The 22,809-nt window shown below is 38.1% G+C and overlaps 1 protein-coding gene across 2 annotated transcripts in view; it reads left to right on the forward strand.

Annotated features, from left to right (window-relative positions):
- pex5lb (peroxisomal biogenesis factor 5-like b) overlaps window positions 1-22,809 on the forward strand; it is a 96,488-nt gene that overhangs the window by 19,402 nt on the left and 54,277 nt on the right. The window lies entirely within an intron of this gene.

The raw sequence follows: 22,809 nt of genomic DNA on the forward strand, positions 1-22,809 counted from the left end.
CTAAGCAATGAGCTAGCTAACCTTAGCAATGAGCTAGCTAACCTTAGCGACAAGCTAGCTAAAATACAAATGCTACCGGGGAGAGAACTACTGTTAGTGGCGAGCTAGCTAACCCTAGCAACAAGCTGTTTGAGGGCAAATTGTGATGGTTTTTTTTATATCTTTTACAATAAAAATGAATGGAATTTGAATTTGAAATCTTAAATCTTAATCTGGTCTCAGTCATGGTCTTGACTTGGACTCGACTACTAAAAGTCTTGGTCTTGACTCGGACTGGGCTCTAGCGGTTTTGACTACACACAACTCAGAGTAGATATTCTAAAGATCATATAAACTGTACTGTAAACTCAATGAAGGCAGTCTGAGACACTGGACTTGGTTTTGGAGAATTGAGAGAATCTGACTCTACTCTGGTTGCAAATTCAACCAGTTCTAGACTGTGGTTAAAACCCAAAAGTTCTCTCAATTTCTCTTTTGTTTCTCAAAATTCAGCGACAGCTTCTCGAGCTAATGGCTGACCGTGACGCTGATGTCCTTGCGTTATGTCTTCAAGCCAGCTTTGGTGCTCATCTCCGAGTTCAGCTGACTGACCCACAGGTCAATGAAATGAATGGAAGAAAGCACCAAGCCAATCAGACCACAGAATAACATGTGGTCAATAGGATAAACGAAGACAAACGACAGGAAATAAACATCAATGCCTTCCTGCGGCTGTAACCGAAGGCCGTGCTGTAACCTTACGCTCCCGGATTGATTGCCTGCCGCTGTGCCTGAGCTCCTGAAATCACAAAACTCAACCTTATTAGATGGAAAGTCAATGCAGACTCGAGTTACTGATGAACAGACATATTTTATGAAGTACTTCGGCTTGCATCTCACAGTATGAGGTCATTTAAAGGGCTAACATCATAAAACGGTCAGGTGTAGAACAGTAAAAAAAAACATGTAAACCTTGTTGACCCCTCTTGAACCTTAGATCTAATATTCGTTATGAATCGTTCAGCAGAAATTATTGGATTTGTTTTAGTTGTTGGGACATTTTAAGTTGAGTATATCTTGTGGAGTCCCACAGGGTTCAATTGTAGGGCCTATAAAACTGTTGTAAACCATGACAGTAGAGTAGGTGAGGCCTAACTTACAGGGTTTAAAAAAGCTAAAGCATTTAAAAAAATCTAATTCTACAGATTTTTTACCTTTTTAACCACTCTTGAACTTTATATTTAATATTCATTCCTAATCATACAGCAGACATGATTGAATTTGCTTTGGTTACAGTATTTGGTAACATTTTAGTTGAGTATACAGCTCTGGAAAATAAGAAAATAAGAGACCACTTAAAAATGATGGGTTTCTTTCATTTTACCAAACGGAAACCCTCTGGAATATAATCAAAAGGAAGATGGATGATCACAAACCATCAAACCAAACTGAACTGCTTGAACTTTTGCACCAGGAGTAAAGCAGCATAAAGTTATCCAAAAGCAGTGTGTAAGACTTTATGAATATGAACTTGTTTTCTTTGTATTATTTGAGGTCTGAAAGCTCTGCATCTTTTTTTGTTATTTCAGCCATTTCTCATTTTCTGTAAATAAATACTCTAAATTACAACATTTTTATTTGGAATTTGGGAGAAATGTTGTCTGTAGTTTATAGAATACAACCACAATGTTCATTTTACTCAAACATAAACCTATAATTAGCAAAATCAGAGAAACTGATTCAGAAAATGATTTTTTTCCAGAGCTGTATATTGTGGAGTGCCCCAGGGTTAAATTTCAGGGCCTTTGAAGTTGATGTTATTATTGCAGTATATAGTAGTTGTGGGCTCACAAACAGGGTCTTAAGGGTTAAAAATGTTATATTCAACCACTCACTGCTGAGTCCAAAAGGGATAATGTTTAGCAACCAGCCATAACATTAAAACCACCTATGGTTTGTAGGTTTATACTGCGTAGGCCCCTTAAGGCTTGGACTCTTGGTCTTTATGTTAATCAATGTTCTGTAAGTTAATAGGCGGGCGGGGCTTGAGTCTTGGGCATCCATGATCTTGCAGTTGGTTCCTTCCTTTCAGCAAAAAAATAAAATAAATAATTAATTTTTTTTCTAGCTTCAATGGGATGTGGACAAAAGTCGTGGGACACTATAAAAGTTCCTATTGCATATCTGTATATCAGTCTGAATGAATTATTGACTATTCTTAATTTATAAAAATCACTCAGAGACAAAAGTCCGGCCCGTTAAAAGCCTCTGAGCTCCAGAACCAGAACGTTATCGGACAGAACATTGATCCACTTCAGAATGAGGCCACTGAACATGAGGCCTGCGGTGAATTTATTCAGATTATGTTGACCTTGCGGAATTTCAATTACCAAAATTCATAAGATAGCCCTTATCTGTGGCGGGATTACAGCATCTGTGTGTGTCAGCTGTGTGTAATACGAGCCAAACACACACACACACACACACACAAATACACAGTGTTTCACAGGCCATCACATTATGGTGTGTATTAATTGTTATTGTGGCAGATTCCCAGCGCAGGGATTATACCCAGTCATGAACTACACAGCATTTTCAATATTGATTTTCCATTAAAATAGATTTAAAAATATGTCTATTCCACCACTAGGATTAATCCCTGTCTGGGAAACTGCGCCATCAGGTTTCTGGACTGGTCACGTGGCGATGTCACATAAGGCAAAATACAGTATACTCTACATGTCGTGCTACTATTTGTTTAAAACTAACACATTTTTTATATTATTATGTTCTACTGCATTGTTAATGTTGCACTATGGGTGAATTTACTCTTTATAATGATCAATTCAGACTCGTCTACTAAAAGTCTTGGTCTTGATTTAATCTAACTACTAAAAGTATCATACTTGACTCAGACTCGACTACTAAAAGTCTCTGCCTTGACTCAGAGTCAACTACTAAAAGTCTTGGTCTTGACTCAGACTCAACTACAAAAAAAGTCTCAGGCTTGTCTAAGACTCTACTGCTAAAAGTCTTGGTCTTGACTCAGACTTTACTATTTAGAGTCTTGGTTTTGACTCAGACTCTACAACTAAAAGTCTCTGGCTTGACTCAGAGTCAACTACTAAAAGTCTTGGTCTTGACTCAGACTCGAGTACTAAAAGTCCCGGTCTTGACTGAGACTCTGCCTTTAGTGGTCTTGATCTGGACTTGACCACTAAAAGTCTCGGTCTTGACTCAGACTTTGCTCTACTGGTTTTGACTTGGACTCAACTACTAAAAGTCTTGATCTTGACTCAGACTTGAGTACTAAAAGTCCCGGTCTTGACCTTTAGTAGTCTTGAATTAAACTAAACTACTAAAACTCTCAGTCTTGACTCAGACTCAACTACTAAATATATTGGTCTTGACTCAGACTCAACTACTAAATGTATTGGTCTTGACTCAGACTCTACTACTAAAAGTCTCAGTCTTGACTCAGACTCAACTACTAAAAGTCTTTTTCTTGACTCAGACTCAACTACTAAAAGTCTCGGTCTTGACTCAGATTCTACTACTAAAAGTCTCGGTTTTGACTCAGACTCAACTACTAAAAGTCTCAGTCTTGACTCAGACTCAACTACTAAAAGTCTTAGTCTTGGCTCAGACTTTGCTCTACTGGTCTTAACTTGGACTCGACTACTAAAAGTCTTGGTCTTGACTCAGACTCAATTACTAAAAGTCTTAATCTTGACCCAGGCTCAACTACAAAAAGTCTTGGTATTGACTCAGATTTGACTACTAAAAGTCTCAATCTTGACTCAGACTTGACTACTAAAAGTCTTTGTCTTGATTCAGACTCTACTACTACAATCTCTGCCCTGCCCTAGACTAGTAAAAGTCCCTTTTGTACATCATACTCTACTACTAAAGTTTCGGTTTTGACTGAGATTCTACAACTAAAAGTATTTTTCTTAACTCAGGCTCTACAACTAAAAGTCTTTGTCTTGACTCAGACTCTACAACTAAAAGTCTTTTACTCGATTACTAAAAGTCTCAGTCTTGATTCAGACTCTACTACTACAATCTCTGCCCTGGCTTAGACTCCACTAGTAAAAGTTCCTTTCTTACATCATACTCTACTACTAAAGTTTCGGTGTTGACTGAGATTCTACTAATAAAAGTCTTTTTCTTAACTCAGGCTCTACAACTAAAAGTCTTTGTCTTGACTCTGCCTTCAGTGGTCTTGACTACAACAGTAGTAGATACAGTATTTACTGATGGGATTATGTGCCCTATTTGTTTCAGTTTTTTCTCAACTGGTGACACTACCTGCAATTCTGTGCTATTTCCGGTTGGATTGATGACAGAATCAGACCACAGATCCAGCATCTTCAACCCATACCAGTTTTTATTTCATCTCAAACTGAATCTAGACTGCAGTATTCAGCATTATGATCCAAAAGCTGGAATATTTTGGCCCATATGTTGCAGCTCTGCTGTCTGTGTTTTGAATAAGGGGGCGGGCGGGTCCGCTGCCCCCTGCAGTTCAGGTTAACAGCTTATCATTGAAATCATCTGGATTTATAGACGCTGCTGCAGATGTTGTGCCACTTTCCCCGAACCAGATCACGCTCTGCGGATCAGCTGGCGCTGTCTGACGCTAACGCCGGCGTGGGCAGGCTGTTTGGCTGGTGTATTCTGAGTGTAGAACAGCGAGGATTATCAGGAAATGAGGCCAGAGCACAGCGCAGATGACATTGGCGCTTCCATTACGACCTGTTAGCAGTGTTTTCATCTGTGTGGATTGGTGGATTGTGCTTACTGTGCTGGATTTAGGAAAACTGTGGCTGGATGCTAACGGCTAACGTATTGGGGGCAGTGATCTTTATCTGCATTGAGTGAACCTCAACCAAGCAACTTAGTAAATGCAAAACTTTTTATTGTTATTTTAAAACTTTAAAACCCACTTGTCAAAAGTTCCGGGAGGAACGCTGTAAGAGGAAGCTGTCTGAAAGGGATGTTCGGGTGCTAACCCGGATTGTATCCAAAAAACATAAAACCACGGCTGATCAAATCACGGCAGAATTCAATGTGCACCTCAACTCTCCTGTTTCCATCAGAACTGTCCATCACCACAATAAATTATTGTGCTCTAAAACCAGGTGTTTCAGTTTCATTGTCCAACCCTTGTATGTAGAATATTCTGTAATGAATGAGTGTCTTTATCACCAGTGGATTTGTTGTACCTACCTGTGATACTTACCTGTTATACCTATCTTTAAACATGTACAAACTATGGTTGGGTTGAAGGGGTGGAGTCTCTTGGGCTAACCGAACAGAACAGAAATAATATATTAGCGCCAAGGTTTATTGTTTAATGTCGACATTAATTATTGTTAATTATTAAAAGTAACTGTCTTTATTGTTTAGATACTTACATATTTGTCTCTGTAGACCGAATACATTTGGTATACTTATAGTTACAGGAGTAACCAACATGAAAAACAAGCAACTGGGTGAAAAACAAGCAAATGTAAAGCTGAAAGAACATGGAAAATCATTCAGAACCATTAGAGCTTAAATATCAGCCATAGCCAGTACAACTGTTTTAAATGTCCTCAAGAAGAAAGTCGTCACTGGTGTACTAAGTAACAGACAGAAATGACAGAAACATTGTGAGTTCTGTAAAGAAAAAACCTAAAACAACTGTTAGTAACATCAGGAACATCCTCCAGAGGACAGGAGTGAAGATATCAAAGTCTGTTTACAGAAAACTTCATGAACAAAAGTGATAACAAAGTCTTCACCAGAAGATGAAGACAAGCCTATGGATTGATTATGGACTGATGAGACTTTCAGCAATGTGATGAAAAGGCTAAAGATTGGAGAAAGAAAAAGTCTGCTCATGATTTCAAACATACCAGCTCATCTGTGAAACACAGTGGAGGTAGTGTCATGGCTTAAGCTTGTATGGCTTCTTCTCTGGGATTGGTTCATTAATCTTAATTGATGTGAAGTGAACACAGATATTCTACAGAAATATTTTGTTTGTGAATTTAAAGAAAAATTAAACCAAACTTATCAAGATAATGAGCCAAAACACAAGAATGCAGAAAATCATATTGGCTCATATTCATCTTTTAATGCCAAACACAAATGTTTTCAGTCTACAGCAGAAATAAAGGGATCACTGGCCTCACTGTGTAATGTATATATAGTTTATTAATTTTCCTAAAGAAGATTACTGCTTATTACTGCTAAGGAAGTGTATCTAAGGAAAAGTACCGGATGCCTCTATTTGAATACGTTTTTAATAAATCTTGGGTTTCTGAATGCGTGATTAATGTTAATTAGCTGTTAATATGGCCGTGAAGAAGCGGCGGTGACCTCAAGTGTGAAAGATTGATGCCGCCTCGGGCGAAGACGCTTCTCCACGCTGGTGCGGGAAGCGTGCTCAAGGCCAGCCCTATCTTTTATGGAGAAAATGATAATTGCTGAGGATGCGCTGTGCTACAGCTGTTTCTGTGGGCATGCTCAGTGAGGTATCCTCAAAACAGCGCTTCCTGCAGAGCGGTCGGAATGCATTATCATTCATATGGAACAGTCAAATGGAAAAACAGTGTTGTCAGGCAGTCAATATGCTAAACTCGATGTGGGCAGTGTTGATGCTGCAGCAACTGCAGCATCTGGGAGATGATCCTCAGACGAGGACACGGCCGAACTGGGCTCTGAATATTAAAGAGCCCATATTCTACTGGTCCACTTTTAATATTCGTATGGATTTATGGAACTGGAGCAGTCGCAAATCATTTTGTATGCGGACCATTTCAATTTGCATGCTTATTAGTCAAACAATTGGATCAAAATTTTTTTTCTTTCTCATTCCATTGTTTTTTCATTCATTTTAAAATGTCTAGCTTTCCCTCAAGTAGGAATAAATGCCATGTGAGCTAGATTTTGTGAAAAAAAATAAATAAATAAAGTGCTCCGGTGATCCGGTATAACACTGCTTTAGTCCAGTGGAGAAGTGGGCGGTAGGGAGAAACGATAGGATTTTGGCTCTTGCTCATGAATATTCATACATGCAAACCAAACATATCGCCTCTGATTGGCTAACAGCACTGTGACGCCAGGAAACACCAGCGAGACAGACAACAGTTATAATTGTTTTAAAATTAAAAAAAGACATTTTTACACTAATAACATTTAAGTCTTTGCAATGTCATATGTTACTTTACAACATGTGTAATGATGCCCTGCTAAGTGCAGTTCAGCCACTGATCTAGTCTTAGAGTCTCTCTAAAACACCAAATCCACCGGAGATCCTATTTAAACCTATAGTTACTTACACACAGAGGTGGGTAGTCCAGGTACAGAAAGTAAAAACCCACCCCTGGTTGGATTTTTACTTCTAACTAGTGTAAACAGAACTGTTTTAAACATATACCTACCTATCTCAATTATCTATTAACTACCTATCCCAACTTGGCTGGTGGTGTTCCTCCATAGACAAATTCTAACCATTTGTTCCTTAGCTCTGAATTACTGGGTAAAGTATATATATAACACTAATGTGTTATTCGCGCAAATAACACAGGAATGAATGAACTGCATGCTGTTCCTAGCCCTGTTAGCTCCTATCTGCGCGGCTTCAGCTCTGTCTGTGGGCGGTCCCGAGCTGAGGTGGGCGGGGCCATCAATACTAAATATTAATTCACGGGTTGATGTAGACACAGTGCTTTTCCTGATCGACTCGTTGTTGTAAGTATTTTCTTTTACTAGCTACTGCAGACAATGGAGGCTGAGGAAGAGTTTCATGTGCCGCATCCATATACAACTCAGAGAGACCTACTGTATTTCACAAAGAACAAGAACATGTGGATTTTAGGGGAAGGACACCTTTAATGTATTTTCTACGTTGTAGATTAATATAAAAAAAAAACATGAAAACGATTAAAGGACACATATGGAATTATGTAGAAATGTAGCATGCTGCTATCAGCTTCAACACAGCATCTCCAGAGCTTTCACAGCTGCAGTTCTACTCAGTCACCTTTCAGTTGTCTGACACGGCGTTGTCTAGACTGGAAAGGTGGGAATACATCAAGTTTAATGGAGCACTGTGTGTTTTTTGCCAACAACACCTCCTCCTTCCTACCATTCGTCCACTTCATCCTTCCTAGCACAGCTGTTAGCATCAAAGCTAATCCCGCTCCAAACCTTCTGAGCATAACTTGGCTTCAACTTTCCACTTTTCTGGCTTTTAGGATCGCTGCTAAACCCTTTCCAAACTAGCTTCTGTGCCTGGTAGCATTGCAGTTCCAACCCTTTCAAGATGGGCTGTTAGCAGCATGGCTAATCCCACTCTGTTAGCATCACAGCTAACCTGCCCTAACCCTCCCAAAAGCAAGAGCTTTTAACATTGTGGCTACAGAAATGAACCTTTTAATGCTGTATTAAAGGCGACATATTATGCAAAACTCATCCCATCCATACATTTTCTGCAAATCAGCTAAAAAAGTTTGGTTTTAGGCATCATATACACTTCTATGAGCCATTTGGATGCTCCTCCCTTATTGTGACATCACAATAAATCAAGGAAACCTGCATAGAACCACCCTGGCCCACTAGATTAGTTAAAAAGAACTCAAACACAACACAGCAAGATTAGCCAGCAGACTTTGTCTGAGTGAGGGATCTGTACCTACTGTTCATGGCAGGTCAGTAGATGAGGGAGATAAATGTAGGTTCTTTTACATATTTACTATCACAGTTGTAGTAGCTTGTTTTAGTAGCTTGTTTGTGTTTTGTTCCATTTAGCACCAGCTAACGCTAACATGTGGTAAATGCTTAGTGCACATATTGGGCCGTGGCTAGCAACAACTTATTTGCATAAAAGTGACAGAGCCTTTAAATGGCTTGTTCTGAATAGAGCTGGTGAGATCTTTATCTTTATGTGAGAGTGATTTTGTGTAAATAACTTAATGAACATGTTTTGTACAGACTATATGCCTATTTTATTTTTATTTAGATTTTTATAAGATAATTTTTGTGTAACAGAATCACAGATTGTCAAGGTCAGAAATAAACTGTATACAGCTCGGAAAAAAGTTTCTTTGATTCTACCAAATTAAAAACCTCTGGAATATAATCAAGAGGAAGATGGATGATCACAAGCCATCAAACCACCAAACTGAACTGCTTGAATTTTTGCACCAGGAGTAAAGCAGCATAAAGTTATCCAAAAGCAGTGTGTAAGACTGGTGGAGGAGAACATGATGCTAAGATGCATAAAAACTGTAATTTAAAACCAGGATCAGATTTCTCTGAACTTTTAAAACTCTTTATTAATAAGAACTTGTTTTCTTTGCATTATCTGAGGTCTAAAAGCTCTGCATCTTTTTTGTTCTTTTCTGTAAATAAATGCTCTAAATGACAATATGTTTATTTGGAATTTGGGAGAAATGTTGTCTGTAGTTTATAGAATAAAACAACAATGTTCATTTTACTCAAACATAAACCTATAAATAGCAAAATCAGAGAAACTGATTCAGAAACTGAAGTGCTCTCTTAATTTTTCCCAGATCTGTGTTTAAAGAAGGGTAAAGGGTAAATCTGTGGAGTAATTTAAGAAAAGAAAAGTCACGTTTTCTAAGCGAAGCCCGGCGGCTGTTCTCATTACGCTGAAACCCGTACGGATGGCTTGTCTGTGCTTTGATGCGGAGATCTGAAAGCGAGCGTGGCTTTATGATGGAGCGATCACTCTGATCCTGCTAAATTGCCAGGACAGTCTGATCCGAACATCACTCAGGAAGCATATGGAGGCTTCCGTCCAAGTGTTTAGAGCAGCAGATCAGTCTTTTAGTTGAAAGAATGAAAGACGGGCTTTTATCTGAGGACTAGTCTGAATACGGCTGAGAGACGGGACAGATTATAGGACAGATATTACTTCAGAGACCACAGCAGAAGAATTGAGTCTTCTCCTGAAACAAATCTTATTAAATTTAACAGCAAGAACATGAAGCAGGATTGTGTCTTGTGTCTTTGGTATCATGATGGTGCAAAAGCACACCTTGCACAGCTTGGAAAAACAAGCAAAAGTCATGTCCTAAATCTCTTAACCCTTGTGTGGTGTTCGGGTCTGTGGGACCTGTTTTCATTTTTCCTCAAATGATACTAAAAAATATTTTTTCTAACTCAAACTCATTGGCATTGGCTCATTTTTTGTGAAAAACATATATCAAAACACATTTTCAATAAACACACACTGTACACCCCCCCCCCCCCCCCTACACATTTATATTACATACAGTATGTTTGGCCAAGGGCTAATAAACATTGCTTTATTTGTAAATTTGAAACTAAACAAATTTTCTACTCATATCTTGAGTTTAATTCATTTTCTTTTACATTTTATTAAAAAAACTAATAAAAAAAGAGTAGCACTTTTTAAAAGAAATGTAACATAAGAAAGGTAAAGGGCAAATATTAACCATGTAAGCTGTTTATATTGCTTGCAATTTAGGTGAAGCGAGCATGTGTAAAGCATTTTAATGTAAAATTGCTTAATTTTGCTGAATTAAATACAAGTAACAAAGTAAACGAGTAACAAAAATATGAACACAGCACAAGGGTTAATTAATCATAGGTGTGTTTTGTGACTTGCCATTGCTTTTAAGAACCAGGTGAGCTCTGACTTTGGCACGTTTGTATTTTAACAGCGCTGTGCTTTTGTACGTCATCAGAGACAGATACTGAGCTGCTCGTTCAAACTGTGAAGATAGATACACCAGCAGTTCTTTTAATAAGGGAACAGCAATGTTTTTTTGTTCTTTATTCTGTTTATTGTTGACGTAAAAGCTGGATTACGAAGTTGTCATTTTCTCTCAAAAGAGTCTTTATTTTAAAGAAATGGTTGAGTACATGTTCAAATAATTGATATTTATGACAAAACAAATCACTCCTGTTCCTGGAACTCACTCCTGTTACTGAGTCTCACTCCTGTTACTTTTTATGCTTTGAGCATAGAATTAGCAAAAACATGAAAAATAGCTAAATGGCGGCTATACTAATAGCATGAGGACACTGAGCACATTCTAGTGATGAAATAAACAAAAAAGATCTAAGAATTGAAAGTATATATATGTTATTTCCTAAGGACAAAAATGGCACCGATTTGGCAGAATATGCCAAATATTGTATTAGTTGTGAGGTGTTATCTTGTGATTGAGGTTGAAACTTGGCAAGGATACATTAACTTAATGCCAGGCATGGCTTAGATGGGTATTATAAAGAACTCCAGCATTGAACTGTGGAACAGTAAAACTGTGTTTTCTAGAATTATATATCTGGTGTTTAGTTGGGATGAGTTGGGAAGATGGGGACGAGGTCACATAGCTTAGCTTTAACTTTGCTAAATGCAATCAAATATTTACAGCAATGCTCCAAAATCCACCAGAATAGAATATCTTCTCTGGATAGTAGAGACAATAACTCCATCAAAATCAGCATAAACTCATAAAAGCTGTCCCAAGTCTTAGCGACTTTAAGAATATGATATATTGTGATATTGATTGTATATACAGCTCTGGAAAAAATTAAGAGACCACTAAAAAATTATGAGTTTCTAAAATTTTACCAAATTGAAAAGCTCTGGAATATAATCAAGAGGAAGATGGATGATCACAAACCATCAAACCACCAAACTGAACTGCTTGAATTGCTGCACCAGGAGTAAAGCAGCATAAAAGTTATCCAAAAGCAGTGTGTAAGACTGGTGGAGGAGAACATGATGCCAAGATGCATGAAATAACTGTAATTATAAACCAGGGTTATTCCACCAAATATTGATTTCTGAAAACTTAAAACTTTATACATATGAACTTGTTTCCTGAAGGTCTGAAAGCTCTGCTTCTTTTTTTTTGTTATTTCAGCCATTTCTTATTTTCTGCAAATAAATGCTCTAAATGACAATATTTTATTTGGAATTTGGGAAAAATGTCTGTAGTTTATAGAATAAAACAACAATGTTCATTTTTACTCAAACATAAACCTATAAATAGCAAAATACCAGTTTATTTCTGCCTCTGTAGCGCCCCCTCTCAGGTTTAACTGTGCTATAACTGTGTACTTTTATTTTGCAAATTAGTCAATCAATAATATCTCCTGCTGATGTCCAACTATCTGCCTAAGCAGCTCTCTCTTATGCTCCGCCTCTAAACCCATACATCACCCATACATCACCCTCCCAAACGACCCCTCCCATTTTTTTTTATACATTTTTTAAATTTAATGTGAGGGTAAAATCAGCTGTACCCTTTAAAATAAACTCCAGGGAAGTTTTATCTTTTCCTCTGTTGTTCCCCTCATTTGTTCAAGGTAATCTGAGTGTCATGGCGCCCCAGCCTGGCCTATCACACGCCCTGCGTGTTCCTTTACCACACTGTGAACATGATTAGGACGTTCCATCAGGGAGCTGAGAGCTGTCAGGAGCCCAAAAAAAATTAAGCATGTGATACTCGGCTCGCATTAATTAAACAGAGTGTTCAGCGTGAGGATTAAATGAGCCGTTCACCTGTGGATCAGTGGATTTAATTCACAATCTGACCTGGAAAGGGCTTCCGAAAATAGACGAAAGCACGAAAGCAGCACGTCCCCGGCACACAGCTCAACGTCGAAGCTCAAATTCCTCATTTTGTCGTTTAGAAAGCAGAGGTGCCTGTGCGATACGATGTGGCCGACAAAAACGTCCGTCCACCTTGATTTTTAGTCTTAAAAAGTCATGTGACCAAAGTATGTAAATTGATAACAAAGTGTTACCATGGGGGTCAACCTAGGAACGCACAAACCTGTATAAGTTGTGAGGTGTTATATTGTAAGAGAGGCTGAACACTGGCCATTGTGCTCAAGACAAGGATTACTGGACATGGAGCGAGGCTTCATAGATGAATGCGACATATACAGCTCTGGAAAAAAAAATCCAAATTTAAATCCTAGGCCATCTGTTCCACCCATTAAGCTGCTACTCAGCTGTATATCCCCCGTCACTAGTGATGCTCCAACACCAGGAGGGTGAAGACTAGCACACGCCTCCTCCGATACATGTGAAGTCAGACTCCGCCTCTTTTTGAACTGCTGCAGTTCTTGAGTAGGAGAATCACAGCGCAGCGACTCGGTTCTGATACATCAGCTCACAGACGCAGCCTTGTGCTGATCCACATCACCCTAGGAGTGATGAAGGGAAAGAACACCATCTACTGTACCCACCCAGAGAGAGCAAGGCCAATTGAAATTGGACTTGGAATTTGGACGAGGCTTGATACACTTGATATACTTGAGGCTTGATTTGCTGACATAAAATAGAGATAGCTTGTTGCTAAAGTTAGATAGTTTGTCGCTAGCTTTTGTTCTCTCCACAGTAACATTAGTGTGTTAGCTAGTAATCACTAAGGTTAACTTGTTGCTAAGTTTATTTCTCTCTCCGTTAACATTAGTATGTTAGCTAGCTTGTTGCTAGGGTTAGCTAGCTTGTTGCTGAGGTTAGCTAGCTCATCGCTAAGGTTAGCTAGCTCATCGCTAGCTTTAGTTCTCTCCCCAGTAACATTAGTGTGTTAGCTAGTAATCACTAAGTTTAGCTAGCTAGTTGCAAAGATTAAACTAGCTCATCGCTTGCTTTAGTTATCTCTCCGTTAACATTAGTATGTTAGCTAGCTTGTTGCTAGGGTTAGCTAGCTTGTTGCTGAGGTTAGCTAGCTCATCGCTAAGGTTAGCTAGCTCATCGCTAGCTTTAGTTCTCTCCCCAGTAACATTAGTGTGTTAGCTAGTAATCACTAAGGTTAGATAGCTAGTTGCAAAGATTAACTAGCTCATCGCTAGCTTTAGTTATCTCTCCGTTAACATTAGTATGTTAGCTAGCTTGTTGCTAACGTTAGCTAGCTTGTTGCTAGCTTTAGTTCTCTCTCCGTTAACATTAGTATGTTAGCTAGCTTGTCGCTAGGGTTAGCTAGCTTGTTGTTAACGTTAGCTAGCTCATCGCTAAGGTTAGCTAGCTCATCGCTAGCTTTAGTTCTCTCCCCAGTAACATTTGTGTGTTAGCTAGTAATCACTAAGGTTAGCTAGCTAGTTGCAAAGATTAACTAGCTCATCGCTAGCTTTAGTTATCTCTCCGTTAACATTAGTATGTTAGCTAGCTTGTTGCTAGGGTTAACTAGCTTGTTGCTAACGTTAGCTAGCTCATCGCTAAGGTTAGCTAGCTCATCGCTAGCTTTAGTTCTCTCCCCAGTAACATTAGTGTGTTAGCTAGTAATCACTAAGGTTAGCTAGCTAGTTGCAAAGATTAAACTAGCTCATCGCTAGCTTTAGTTCTCTCCCCAGTAACATTAGTGTGTTAGCTAGTAATCACTAAGGTTAGCTCGCTAGTCGCAAAGATTAACTAGCTCATCGCTAGCTTTAGTTCTCTCCCCAGTAACATTAGTGTGTTAGCTATTAATCACTAAAGTTAGCTCGCTAGTCGCAAAGATTAACTAGCTCATCGCTAGCTTTAGTTCTCACCCCAGTAACATTAGTGTGTTAGCTATAGTAATATTATTGAGCTAGCTAGCTCATCACTAATGCTAGCTAGCTTGTCACTAAGGTTTGGTAGCTCATCGCTAGCTTTAGTTCTTAGTGTGTTAACTAGTTCCCCAGTAACATTAGTGTGTTAGCTGTCTTTGCTTAGGTTAGCTAGCTAGTCGCAAAGGTTAGCTAGCTTTTCTATAGTTTAAGTTCTTAGTGTGTTAGCTAGTTCATCACTAAGGTTAGCTAGCCTGTTGCTAAGATTAGCTTGCTTGCTGCTTGCTTTAGTTCTGTCCCCAGTAACATTAGTGTGTTAGCTGTTAATCACTAAAGTTAGCTCGCTAGTCGCAAAGATTAACTAGCTCATCGCTAGCTTTAGTTCTCACCCCAGTAACATAAGTGTGTTAGCTAGTTCATTACTAAGGTCAGCTAGCTAGTCACAAAGGTTAACTAGCTCATCGCGAGCTTTAGTTCTCACCCCAGTAACATTAGTATGTTAGCTAGCTTGTCGCTAAGGTTAGCTAGCTAGTCGCAGAGGTTAGCTAGTTTGTCGCAAACTTTAGTTTTCTCACTGGTAACATCATTGTTTTAGCTACCTTGTCACTATAAGGTTAGTTAGTTAGCGCTAAGGTTAGCTGGCTTATCGCTAGTTTTTGTTTTCTACACAGTAATATTATTGTGCTAGCTAGCTCATCACTAATGCTAGCTAGCTTGTCACTAAGGTTAGGTAGCTCATCGCTAGCTTTAGTTCTTAGTGTGTTAACTAGTTCCCCAGTAACATTAGTGTGTTAGCTGTCTTTGCTTAGGTTAGCTAGCTAGTCGCAAAGGTTAGCTAGCTTGTCTCTAGTTTAAGTTCTTAGTGTGTTAGCTAGTTCATCACTAAGGTTAGCTAGCCTGTTGCTAAGATTAGCTCGCTTGCTGCTAGCTTTAGTTCTGTCCCCAGTAACATTAGTGTGTTAGCTAGCTTGTCACTAAGGTTAGCTAGCTTGTTGCTAATAAGACAGAGAAAAGACTCATTCGATCCGTTTTCAATGGATTGTTGATTTTCAGTTTCTAATGAACTTCACCTCAAACAAAGGTCTCGGACTCGGAGACCGAGGCAAGACTACCTTTTTCCGCTGAATGCAATCAAATCCTCTCAGCAAAGCTTTCTCTGCACAGTACAGACAGTTCCTCAAACACAAATAGAATAAACTCTTTATTTAGAAGGAGTTCCAGCAGTACTTTGGTCTATATGTTCTGTGTTCAGGTGGATCAGGTTCTGCTGATTTGCGTCACCGCTGTAAGTTTAGGCAGAAATTGATCCGATGCTGAAGCAGGCCGTGTCTTGTTTAAGAAAAATGAGGAAGTGTCAGACGCTGGTACTCCGGAGCGTTCACTGTCTTCTCCTCATCCGCCAGCTTTATTTATAGCGTCCGATGCTATGCCACCTCCTTCACCGCTAACGTTCAGAGACTCGGAGGAGCGGGGCTCGCTGATAGAACACGAAAGGTCAAGAGCAATGTTGTTGGAGGAGCCTGATGGACGGGAATAGTCCCTTCTGGGTGTGTTTTTGGTGAATACTTGCAGAGGGGCAATTACACAATTATGCAAAATTATGCAAAAGATTTGAGGTATTACGTTGTGAGTGGTGTTTAATTCTGGCTAGTGTACTCATGGCAAATGTGACATGAATTAACTGCAGCTTTAGATCAGCACAGCAGTGCCAATATTACAGGTTATAGCACAAACTCGAGTGTATTATTGCGATTATACAACAGTTCCATTATTGCTTTTTATTGAAAGATTTTAAAAGAGTTAAAGAGGAGGAGAAAATATGATCTGGTTATAAACACTCTAAACACAAGTTAAAATAGTTCCATTGCTGCTTTGTTTGGTTTGTAAGCGCTGCATCATTACTAGATTATAGGGGGTAATACAGGGAGAGCTTCGGTTACAGTGCATTACCGGCTGATAACGTTACTCATAGAACACCTCTCAGCCAATCACATTGCAGGGTTGAACTAACTGTGGTATGATATACAATACCAGTCAAACGTTTTGGACACTCCTTAAATTCAGTGTTTTTTCAATATTTTAAAAGATTCATTCAAAATACGAAGAAGAAGATAAAGAAAGTAAAGAAACTGAAAATACTTACTTTGAAAGTGCAGTCCCAAAGACCATCAAAAACATTATGATGAAACTGGCACTCATCAGTGCTGACCCTGGAAAAGAAGAGCAGAAACTGAAAGTTGACAGAATCTCAGATAAGAGCCCCAAAAATAAAACATTGAATGATTTTGAATGGTACTGTTCGTTGTGAGGTGTTATCTTGTCAGTGAGGTTGAACCAACTGCAGCTTAAGTTGAGTTGATAAATGTAGACTTTTTAAAAATGTATAATATTTCTGCATTGTAGATTAATCCTACTAAAATTACGCCAACTATAAGAAAAAAACATATGGAATTACTTAGTAAAGAAAAACGTGTTTTATGAGGTAGAGTCACCTGGAATTCAGGCTTTCAGTTAACAGCTGTGCTGAACTCGTCAAGAGTTAATTACTTGAATTTCTTGTCTCTTAATAAAGTGTTTGAGAGCATCAGTTAAAGTAAAGTAGTGAAGAGGTAGAGTTACAGGTATACAGTGAATAGTGAATATTTGAGGAATGTTCTAATCCAGATTATGAGAAGCAACAACTACTCAACTAAGTAAAGAAAATACTAAAATTACTTTAAGAAATTAATGACAGCCATTACTTAGCAGTCACCGCAAAGACAATCAAAAATGTTATACTGATGGAACTGGCACTCATCAGGGCTGCCCCAGGAAAAGAAGAGCAGAAACCACCAGTTAACAGAATCCAAATAAACAAAAAATATTGTTGATTTTGGTGCATGACTGGTACTGTTTGTTGTGAGGTGTTATCTTTTGAGTGAAAAAGTGGTGAAGAGGTAGAGGTACAGGTATATAGTGAATAGCTCTATTTGACTAATGTTCTAATCCAGATTATAGCAAGAACTACTCAACTAAGTAAAGAAAAAAAATACGAAAAGACCATGAAAAAAATTATGATGATAGAACTGGCACTCATCAGGACCTCCTCAGGAAAGGAAGAACAAGAGTTTCCTCCGTTGTACAGGATAAGTTCATTAGAGTTACCAGCCTCAGATAAGAGCACCTAAATGCTTCACAGAGGTTTGTGCAAAATTTGACTGGTACTGTACGTTGTGAGGTGCTATCTTGTGAGTGAGATTGAACACAAACGCGTCTTTTCTCGATCTTTTTTTTCTCTAGCTGTTATTATTTATAGCATCTGATGCGATGGCACCTCCTTGACCGCTAAGATTTAGAGACTCTGAGGGTCTCAGAAACATAAAAGGTCAAGTGCGATGTTGTTGGACGAGCCTGAAGGATGGGAATGGTCCCTCCTCACTGTGTTTGTGCGGAACGCTCGCAATTACACGGATGAATCGGTCAAATAGACGAGGGAAGACAGGGCGCCAGCCAAAACGCACAGTGCGTAACGCGAAAAAAACGCTTTATTTTCTCTCCCTTATTTAAAGTTTGTGATGTTTGCACTGGGTCTACTCAGCCTCGTCCTCTGATGTCCGTTTCACTTTGGAACTCTTGTCTGTTCTCGCTGAAAATTAATGATTGGAGTCAAGGACGGCGTACCGGCAGAATCCGCCATACAGCCCTGTGATATGTGGGGTTACGCCCCAGACCTAGCGCCCTTACGTAACCGGCGAGGTCCCCGATGGTTGAGGGGCAGATATGAAGATCATAAAGTGCATCGGGCTGCGGAGGAACAGCTGCTGACGGACTTCGTTAAATATGGATGGGCCGCTGCTAAAAATGGGGCCTTGAAGCAAAACACCGTCGCTGAAAGTCCTGCTACTGACTCGACACTTCCCCAGCGCTGTTACATAACCGCCAGAACCTCTCTCTTAGCGCACAAAGTGCAGCTGCGCTGACGAGCAGGAGATGCGCGCTGTTTTAAACCAGACATCATGCAAAAACTAAAAATAAAACATTCAGGGGATTCGCGGAGGACATGCAGGAGGTGCAGTTTAGTGTGCAGCACTTTTTAAGCACCTTTTCTCATGGGAGTGACCTTTAAAATTGGTTTAAATACATTTGCAAGAAAAAGTATGTGAACCCTTTGGGATTATACATGGATTTCTGCATAAATTAAATTAAATGTGTTCTGATCTTCATCTAAGTCACAACAATAGACAAACACAGTCTGCTTAAACTAAAACCACACAAAAAATATATATGTTTGCATGGTTTTATTAAACACAACATGTTAACATTCACAGTGAGGGGTGGAAAAAGTATGTGAACCCCTAGGCTTATGACTTTTCTAAAATTTGGGGCAGGGAGTCAGCCAACCTGGAGTCCAATTAATGTGATGAGATTGGATGTGTTGGTTAACGCTGCCCTGCCCTATAAAAACACACAGCAGTTTTGAGTTTTGAGCTGTTTTTAAGAAGCATTACTTGATGTGAATCATGCCTAGAACAAAAGATCAAGCTCTCAGAAGACCTACGTTCAATAATTGTTGACTTGTAGCATGAAGCTGGAAAGGGTTACAAAAGTATCTTTAAAAGCTTTGATGTTCACATGTCCGCGGTAAGACAGACACTCTACAAATAAAGAGAAAGTTCAGCACTGTTACTGGAGCTACTCTCTCTAGGCGTGGTGAAGTCCTGTAAAGATGACTGCAAGAGCACAGCGCAGAATGATCAATGAGGTGAGGAAGAATCCTAGAGTGTCAGCTAAAGACTGTGTATAGCAATCTCTAAAAAAACATTGCTGCACATTTAAAGTTTGCAAAACACAAAGGTGACTAAAGTGTCAACTCAAGCTTCTTACTCTTTAAGTAAAAGTGTAAAAGTATTGGTTTTAAAACTACTTAAAGTATAAAAGTAAAAGTAATGTAAGGGGATAAAATAAAGCCATTTAGAACACAGCTCTACCACCCCCCAAAACACATAAATTGGTCATTAAACTCTAGGATTCTTCCTCACCTCATTGATCATTCTGTGCTGTGCTCTTGCAGTCATCTTTACAGGACTTTTTAACACGCCTAGAGAGAGTAGCTCCAGTAACAGTGCTGAACTTTCTCCATTTGTAGAGCATCTGTTTTACCGTGGACACGTGAACATCAAGACTTGTAGAGATACTTTTGTAACCCTTTCCAGCTTCATGCAAGTCAACAATTCTGCATTTCTTCAACTTTCTGCATTTATTGTTTTTAAGTAAATTTACTTTCAGAAAAATTTAAGTAACTTGAACTCGGTTTCAAGACTTAAATGTTACATAGAGTAAATAAGTGAACTGAACTTCAGTCAATCCTTTCTTTTAGTAAACTTTACTTAATTTCTGCATACAATATTACCTAATTACAATTACTTAATTTGTACAATATTACTGAAATTCAAATATTTTAGTTAAAACACACGTTCAAATATTTACATAATCTCAAAGATTTATATTGTAAACAGACCAAGTCTCACTGTCTCAACACATGGATGGCGTGTAATACATTCTTTTTAATATACTAGTATAAAAAATGTATTACATGCCATCCATGTGTTGAGAAAAATATTTAAATTTCAGGAATTATAATATATTATGTATCATAAATTATTTGAGTAATATTGTATAAATTAAGTAATTGTAATTGGGTAATATTGTATGCAGAAATTAAGTAAAGTTTACCAAAAGAAAGGATTGATTCAGTAAAAATAAATAAAGTAAAGTTTACTAAAAGAAAGGATTGATTCAGGAAAAATAAATTAAATAAAGTTTACTAAAAGAAAGGATTGATTCAGGAAAAATAAATTAAATAAAGTTTACTAAAAGAAAGGATTGATTCAGTAAAAATAAATGAAGTAAAATTTACTAAAAGAAAGGATTGATTCAGTAAAAATAAATGAAGTAAAGTTTACTAAAAGAAAGGATTGATTCAGTAAAAATAAATGAAGTAAAGTTTACTAAAAGAAAGGATTGATTCAGTAAAAATAAATAAAGTAAAGTTTACTAAAAGAAAGGATTGATTCAGTAAAAATAAATAAAGTAAAGTTTACTAAAAGAAAGGATTGATTCAGTAAAAATAAATGAAGTAAAGTTTACTAAAAGAAAGGATTGATTCAGTAAAAATAAATGAAGTAAAGTTTACTAAAAGAAAGGATTGATTCAGCAAAAATAAATAAAGTAAAGTTTACTAAAAGAAAGGACTGACTGAAGTTCAGTTCACTTATTTACTTTATGTAATATTTAAGTCTTGAAACCGAGTTGAAGTTACTTACATTTATCTGAAATTAAATTTACTTAAAAAAAAAGCAAATGCAGAAAGTTGTGAAACTTTTTTAAAGTAAATTTTACTCATAATTTTTTTTTAGTGCATGGTTATCGTACTATGGAAAATCTCGAACCATTGCAACCCTACGAGCTCCATTAGATCAGATACAGTATATGCAGCAGTCTGGAGGATCTTGCGCTGTGTTTATTGCGTTGTCCTGCATGCGGTCAGTTCTCCGTATTGCGGCTGCAGCAGGGCTACAGTAGGGCTTAAATGGTACTCAGCAGTGTCAAACATGGCCGTCTCCGGCGCTCTCGCCGTCCCAGCGGTCCCTCTTAAGTGCTTAGCTCTGTCAGCGAGGGACCCCGCTGTTAAGAGCTATACGGTTGGAGGAGGGCTGCGCTGATGGACGGCGTCCAGGCGGCGTGACACCCAATGGCGCGGTGCCAGGCGGAAATCATTTAATGCCTGAACTGGTGTTCCGACATCCTTTAGCGAGCCGCGATACGCTAGCCCAGGCTTCAGGAGGAGGTGCTGCATGCGTTCTGTTGTGGTACAGCCTGACACCAATCAGCCATAACATTAAAAACACTAACTGACTGGTGAAGTAAGTAACACTTAATCATCTGGTCCAATGGGAGCTGTAATGTCGTGGGATCTAGTGTGCATATTAGACAGAGAGCGAACAGTCAGTTCTTGAAGTTGATGAAGTTGATTTATGGACAATCTGTGATGGCTAAAAGGAAGTATAGGAGAGTATAGGGTAGTATGGGGAGTATACTGTATTTTTAAATCAGAAATATAGGTAGGATAAGGTAGAATAGGCTAATATAGGGACAAAACAGAGCATATATTCTATAGTATAGAATAGTTATAATATATTGGGAGGATAATTTATGATGTTATATGTGGAGCATAAAGAGTATAGGGTAGTAATGGTAGTATAACATAGTATAAGAAAAGTATAATGAAGCATAGGTCAGTAGTTTACAATGGAGTAGAATAGCAAAGGGTAGGATATGGAAATATATATGGAGTACATGTTAATAAAGGGTAGTATAGGGTTGGTATTTAGAGTATTGCTTAATATAGTATATATATATATATATATATATATATATATATATATATATATATATATATATATATATATATATATATATATAGTGAATATAGGTAGTATAGGCAAGTATAAAAAATAGAGACATTAATATACTATAAAATAGTATATGGCGTGTAGGATTATATTGGGAGAATAATTAGTATAAGGTGAAATGTGGAGCATATGGAGTATATGGTAATATACTGTAGTAAAGCAAAGTATAGCGTAGTAATGTTAGTATAAGGTACTATACGAAAGTATAGTGAAGCATAGGGCAGCAGTTTACGATGGTATAGGGTAGCAAATGTAGGATATGAAAATATAAGGTAGTATAGATGAGTAAAGTGCCATATAGGCAGGATAGTATAGTGGAATATAGTATAGTAGTATAGGGAGTACATGGTAATAAAGGATTTGTATGGTAGTATGGAGGACTATAGGGTAGTATAGGGTTGGTATTTAGAATATTGGGCAGTATAGGGTAGTATACAACAGCATATGTAGTATATATACGATAGTATAGGGAGTATAGGAAGTACAGTTGTTATAGGCTACTATGGGGAGTAAAGGTGATATACGTATTATAATAGGCTATAGTGTAGGTTAGGAATGTTAGTATAAGGTAGTATAGGAATGCATAGGGAAGCAAAGGGCTGTAGTTTACGATGGTATAGGGTAGCAAAGGGTAGGGTATGGAAATATAAGGAAATATAGATGAGTAAAGTGCCATATAGACAGTAGAGTATAATGGAGTACTATATGGAGGACATGGTAATAAATGGTTTGTATGGTAGTATGTTAGACTATAGGGAGGTATAGGGTTGGTATTTAGAGTATTGTGTACTCAAAGTATGAGTTTAGTGTAGTAGAGTCTAGTTTAGGGAGGTATAGGTCAGGATAG

The sequence above is a fragment of the Astyanax mexicanus genome, chromosome 4 (genome assembly GCF_023375975.1).
Source record: "Astyanax mexicanus isolate ESR-SI-001 chromosome 4, AstMex3_surface, whole genome shotgun sequence".
Classification (NCBI taxonomy): Eukaryota; Metazoa; Chordata; class Actinopteri; order Characiformes; family Acestrorhamphidae; genus Astyanax; species Astyanax mexicanus.